The sequence below is a fragment of the Corapipo altera genome, unplaced genomic scaffold (genome assembly GCF_003945725.1).
Source record: "Corapipo altera isolate COAL_440 unplaced genomic scaffold, ASM394572v1 62, whole genome shotgun sequence".
NCBI lineage: Eukaryota > Metazoa > Chordata > Aves > Passeriformes > Pipridae > Corapipo > Corapipo altera.
The window spans coordinates 12,319,773-12,326,530 of NW_020884894.1; the positions used below are offsets into that span (position 1 = coordinate 12,319,773).

The 6,758-nt window shown below is 45.5% G+C and overlaps 1 long non-coding RNA gene across 1 annotated transcript; it reads left to right on the forward strand.

The window, feature by feature from the left end:
- The first annotated feature begins 1,197 nt into the window (after positions 1-1,197).
- Positions 1,198-6,135, forward strand: LOC113948965. Its single transcript, XR_003528282.1, has 3 exons — positions 1,198-1,453; positions 2,430-2,586; positions 5,837-6,135. It is a non-coding gene; the product is annotated as an uncharacterized LOC113948965 (long non-coding RNA).
- Positions 6,136-6,758: the final 623 nt, after the last annotated feature.

Consider the following 6,758-nt stretch of genomic DNA (forward strand, 5'->3'; position numbering starts at 1 on the left):
TTCTAGTTTTCTAGCATGTTATAAGTAAGGAAAATGTACAGACTTGCAATGCAGCTCTCTCATCTTATGTGCAAATAAATGCCTCTGATGTTACAAGACACTCTACATACATGGATGGAAATGGAAAACTAGTGCAAAAAGTGAAACTCCCAATAAAACTAATCCAGACTTGCACCTACTGCTAAGGCAGGCAGGCAACAGAATTCTGTGTCCTGCTGAATACACAGAATGAATGGTACTCTTAGGACAGTGAAGTTGTCATGGTCCTGATGAAGGACAAGTCTTGCATTCTAAAGGGTGTTCTCTAAGTCATGGCAGCTGCAAGATTTGCTCCTTTATTTGCAGAACTGGTACCTTTGTCTGAAGGCTGGGCAATTCAAGGACTGAGATCCTGGAGCTTGCTTTTCTCCTTCATTAGTCCCTTTGAAACTGCTCTGTGTGGGCTTCCTGCATTTAACAAGATAGAGGATGCAGTTCAGGACTAATTCATTTAGTCACTCATCTTTTGTATTCTGTTTGTAGTTACAGCTGGTTGTTAGGAGGGGAAGAGACTATTACAGCTTCCTAGGGTTGGATTTTTCCAGTGGTGATTGTGAGCTGAATACAGTGGATGCTTGTGTTGTCAATCTACCTTATTGACTCTGATGGCATTGCTAAATGTTAATTTGGTTTTGTATTTAATCATTGTAATACTTCACATTTCCAAGCATTCAGTGCAGATTACTGATTAAGATGCTTCTCTGAGAGTTATTTGTTGTCATCTCCATTTTTCAGAAAAGAAAAAAACTGAGGGTGCTTTTCATGGTGTTCAAGTGTTTCATCTGCCCCAGGCTCACTATAAGATTAGGGCCTCAGAGCTAAAAATTACTTGCTCAAGGCCATGCAGAATAGACTAATCCCCTGACTCCCTACCTCTGCTTTAATCATTTGTTTTCTTAGCACAGTGTGATTTCAAATGCAGCCTTAGGAGGTTTGACCGAGATACAGCAGATAAAGGCTCAGAGGCAGTAAATCCTTGGATACCTCAGTAATTAAAACCATGTGGGTTTTGGCACATATGTACAATATATTTATATAGTATATATAAATTGTATTTTTAATATAGTTATATATATTTACAGAGCTATAGCACTTTGATTTTGTTTTCAAAGCCTGTCACGAAGATGACCCACTTTTTTTTCCCCCCAGCAAGATTGTGTCTAGGATTTGAGAGCCCTGAAGATGCTTCTTTTGTGGACAAGGGCACTACTGAAAGAGTGAGAGCTGCTGACGTTGCTGGTGCAAAGGGACAGCCCTGCACTGCCGCTCTGAGGGGCTCCTGGCAGGGCTGTGGGCACAGCCCCAGGGCAGCTCAGCCTTGAGTCACACAACTGGCCACGGAACCTCTGGTGCTTCCTCAGGGTTTTGCTCAGGTGCAGCTGCACAACCTCCTGCAGCAGCTCCTTCGCTGAGGGTTTGTCTCTCACTCCTGTCCTTGTGCACAGCCTCTGCTCTGTCCTGCCTTGCCCATCACTCTCATTCCAGGTGCAGTGTTAGGTGCTCTGGGAGGAACAGTGGGTGCTGCAGTCACTGAGTGGAGTCCTGCTTCTCCAGGGGGATGGTGGATCCTGCTGCATCTGTCTCACAGAAAGTGGCTGCTTGCTTCATGTTAGGGTATCTAAGAAACCAGTGACTCACCCCCTGGCAATCAGCAAACAAATCAAGCTGCCATGAATGGGGTGGGAGGGAAGGAGGGACAAACAGCCTTCACTGCAGCACTTGAAAATGTCATATTTCTTCTTGACTGCAGTGTTTCTAGGAATGGTTGCAGTGACTGTACAGCAGGTCTACATGTATAATCTCCTGCCTGCCTCACAGGCAGCAGCAAAGTCATTTATACCACAGGGCTGGTGATATGGGGTGACATACCCTCGTGTTGGTGGAAAGGGCTGGGAGCACCTCCAGGATTTGTAATAAACCACCTGCTCTGCAGCCTCCCAGTGCAGCAGGAGAGGGACAGGCAGCCCTTCCAAGGGATGCCAGCGAGTCTCTCAGCCCTGGTGCCCCTTTCCCTGGGGATTCCTGTGGGGCTGAGCCTCAGGGCAGGACAGACAGTTCTCCTTACCCCTGCCCTGCCGTGTCCCACCTGAGGGAAGGGGTGTGGCAGCTGCTGCCAGCCCGGGGGGCAGAGGGGCTGGGGGAGAGGCCAGCTGTGTTCTGCAAGCAGTGGTGGGGCCTGAGAAACAGGAGTTCATGTTGAGTGTGGGGGTGTGACTCCACACGGAGGGGACCAGGCACACACAGGCAGTGAACTGGTGTGCAAAGCAGACTCACCCATCCCTTTTGCTGGCTGTTGTGCCACACGTGTGTCTGTCCTTACCCTGGGACATTGTGCCACGGACCCAGGCAGTGGCTTTAGTAATGACTGCTTGTGTTCCTGGTATTTTCAGGCAGCAGTGGTACCTCCTGAGCTGATGCTGTTTGAGTTCCCCATAATGCTTCTCCTTGCCTGTTTCCTTTGAGTGGAACCTTCATCCTGTGGCCGTTAATGGGAAGCTTACAGAGAAGAAACCATGTTTTGGACACGCTGAGCCTCTTTCTTCAGAGGTACAAAACAGTGGCTACCTTTGTTTGTTTGTTTTAGCATCACTCAGCTCCTGCTGAGATTGTGCCTTTAGGTCTAGTTGCTTTTAGTTTAGATCTAGTTGCTTTTAGGTCTAATTTGCTGTGAACTTTTTTTCCTAGATATGTCTTTACAAATAACAGAACAAGTCTGAAGAACTGTTTTTCAAGTCATGCTGACACAAAGGCAAACCATATGTCATAGGTTTCTGTGGGTTCTGCACCCCTTTACAGATACCTTTCCATGTTATGTATGGTATTTGAATCTTTGCTTTCCATGCTTGAGTAAGAAGGGAGAGGGCAATGTAGGGTAAAAGGAAAATATTAGTTGCAGAGCTCAGTTGTGGGTTAAATTTAGGGTTAAATCTGTTGCAATCTGTACATGCAAGACTAAAAACTCAGGAGAAGGGTTCATGATGTTAAAGTCTAGTCATCCCTGGTTTGTTTTAAAACATTTGCCTCCCCACCCCAATTTTAATAACACTCACAGCAGCTTTATCATACCTTATGACACGGCCTCAGCTGCCTACATGTACAGCTGTCTCTGGTGGTGTGTTCTCTTCTGAGTGGTTAAAATGGTCTTTGGACTCCCAATGGAGTAGTTTCATTCTGGTAATGGACTTTAAGTGATGGTCCCTTAGGTGACCCTGTTGGCATTACTTCTTACTGAGCCTTGGCCTTGCCTTAAGGCTTCTCCTTCATGCATTAAATAAATTTCTTTTTAGATTTCAGGTGTTTAGATTCTCACCACACCCTGGCCCTTCTCTTTTTGTGGAATACTGACTAGTGTTCAGCAAAACCTGACAGGTCTCTCTGTGTTGCACAGTGCACTGAATGAGCTACAAAGTCAACTTCTATATTAAAGGTTACATTTTACCTTTTCCTGCATTATCTTGGCACGTACCTTGCAACATACATCAAAAAAGTTTTCAAAAAGGGAGGAAGGAAGAGAAATATCTAGGAAAGACTGCCTTCATATTTCAATACAGAACAGGCTTTATGTCTGTTGTAGCAGAGTGCTCTGCTCCACAGGTTTCATGGGTGTGTACTAACAAAACAGTTAATTTTGGGGTGTTTTCTTTTGTGCTTGTCACAGCCAGGAAGCTCTTCAAGGCCAGTGTCTCACTGAGTTGGTGTGCTGTGCCTGTGCTGCCAGGCTGGGGGGCTGTTTCTTGCTTATGGATTACAGGAACAGGGTACAGGAATAAGCAGCATTTCCCTGATCACCTGAGCTGTTGTTCCTGGCCCAGGGGAGTGTCCTGTGGAGCTGCTGGGGCTCATGGTGGGAGTGCCAATGTCCAGGAGTGGTTGGCAGCGTGTTCCTTGTTCCAGTGGCATCATCAGTGGCCCCAGCAGTTCTGTGCTGAGGCTGTGCTCTGGCCCTTGTAGGTGCTGTCTGTCCAGTTCTCTTTCTTTGAAGGCTCCCTCGATGGCAGAACGTGTCCCCATTGAGAGTGGGGCCATTTCTCTTCTGTCTCTGTGCCAGTCAGCCAGGCCTTGGAGCTGCCTGGGTAAAGAAAGGTATTTTCTCACAGGAGATCATCTGTTCAGATTGAAGCAGTGCCTTACATCCACTGCCAGCTTCCTGCTGCTTTCTTGGATGCTGCTGCCCCATATCCCTTTGCTTGCAGGGAGAATATTCCGCTTGTGTCTCTGCCTCCAGCTGGGAACTAGATACACTGCTCCATTGTTCACCTCCCCTAGAAGCTCTCTTTTTGAGACAGTCTGTATTTGCATTCCCTGGGCTGGCTGGGCAACAACTAATCAAATAATTATATTTAAAAGAAGATTCAACAAAAAAAGCATCTCTAAAAATAAAGGCAAGGTGTAGTCGTGCTTCTCTCCAACAAAACTAGTCAGCAATGTACATTCTGTGGAATGTTTCCCAGATAATTGAGGGCCATTTAATCTTAATGTTCTTAACTTTTTTTGTTGCATTTTTTTAAAATCTTATTAGATGTTCTCCTAACTTTATAGTATGTCTGCAGATCAAGTATCTCCTCCTTCCATCCTTTTCTTTCCATCCCCCTGCCCCCTATGCTTCAAATAGTCTTCTTGCATAGAGCCTTGACAAGCAGCTATTCATACCTGAAGAGTTTCTGCTAGTAAGCTCCAGTTCTGTCCATGTTTAAAACATGAACAGAAACAGCAGTGTTTTTTTCAAGATTAAACTGAAGGTCCCAAACAGATAATTTTGCTTGTACTTATAAATAACATTCCCCAGAAGCAGAAGAAATGCTGTACTTTTCCCCTGTGCTCAAACCAAAGACGGGACCGAGTGGGACCTTCTGGGTTCTGTGTCATCCCTTCCTGTAGTTGGGCTCATGCATGGAAACCCTTTAAAAATACATTCAGCTCTGTTTTAAAAGCATTGGGGTTTCAGAGAGGAATTTTTGTTTGTTTGTTTTGCATTCCACTGTGGTCATTTGGAAGCTGGTTTTGAACTTGTCTGGTCTTGTGGTTCAGAAACTTTCTTCTAATTGTCAGCCCAGGAATCCAGGCCTGGACAAGGACCTCTTGTACTGGTCTGGAGCCATTGCCCAGCACTTGACCATACTCAGCATTTCTTTCAGCCAGTGTATAATAAATGCTCCATTTGCAGCTTCTAATTTGCTCTGCCAGTGGAGCACAGAGCTGCAGGGTGGCGAGGCTGAGGTCTCTGCACTGAGGTGGGGGGACACTCCAGGTCAGCTGTGGGCAAAGGGGATCTCACCAGGGTAAGCACCGTTAGTTCAACAGTGACACAGTGAGGAACACAGAGCTAATAATTAGCGAAGGAGCTACAGTCCTTCTTATGTGCTTGTTGTGGCATACAAGACACGTTTTGTTACAAGTCTGAGTGTGTTGTATATAAATATCTTCTCAGCAAATGTGGAAAAGAGAAATCAGATGATACCAAGGAGTAACAGAAAACAGAGTTTAAAATACTTGTTTCAAAACAGTCTTATTTGGGGGCTGAGATAATGGACTGGGCTTTGTGCTGAGAGTCAGTTTGTCTTGTGTGATGCCCTTTCATCAGGAATACAGGTAGCAAAGTGCTTGGCACCGTGCCAGGGGGGATCCTTCCAGTGTGGCCCTGGGGTGAGGCAGGGTCAGGTTTGCAGCCTGCAGAGGCTCTGGGAAAGCTCTGCATGGAGCTGCACAGCTCCAGAACTGCCCAGGTGTCTGTGCAGGGTGTTGGGCAGTGGAGGGGCAGTTAAAAGGACTCGTTTCTTTCCCCCTTGATTTTCTGCAGGTTCACCAGAACAGCTGCAGCACAGTGAGACTGTACTTGACCCACCCACTTGATCACCCTGGGATTTGGAGTCAGATTTCTGTTAGTGACATCAGGCTCCACATCATAAAACCAGAGAAAGTGACTGCACAGAATCATCTGAGCCTTGAAATTTTATTACCTTGTTTGCATCAACCAGTTATTCCTTTCAGCACCAATAGAAGACAAAAACCCCTCCATATTGTTTAAAATACCTTGTTTTTATCAGGTCTGCGATTGTGGTTTTCTTGCAGATAAAGAAACCAATGAAAATATTTAAATTTTTCTCTTTTTTCGTACATTTTTAACAAAATGTTGGAAGGTGTGTGCTTACCATATAAAAACATTAGGTTCCAGAAGGATACAATACCGAAAAATCATTGAAATAAAAAAGGTTATTCTTATTATAGGATTTCTAAACCTTAGCAATATTACAAGTCTTTAAAAGCATCGAGATTATATTGAAAATAAGATGGCATGGAAAAGTGAGACCTTCAGTAACAATTTGACCCTCCTAATGGATGATAAAATTGGGAGCTTTTCAAAGTGCTTGAATTGTATTTCTCTTCTCATCCTGTAGTGCCAGGAGGAGGCCAAACCACTTCATTTCTGAGCTGATGATATGTGCTGACACTGCTGAGCTGCTCTGGGATCCAGGGCAGCTCAGCAGTGTCTCCAGCTGGAGCACCAGACAAAGCCTTGGAGAAGAAGATTCTTCAGTGGAATTGTGTGTTCCCTAAATCTTACTGTCTTACCCAACAAGTAGGACTGAGGGTCTAGCCAGCCTGACTGAGAGTGCTTCTGGGCTAAAACTGTGTCACAACACTGGCACAAGGCAGGTGAACTCATTCTCCAGCCAGCAGGACAGAGCTCGGCGGGCTCTGGGAGCCAGGCTGGGGCAGTG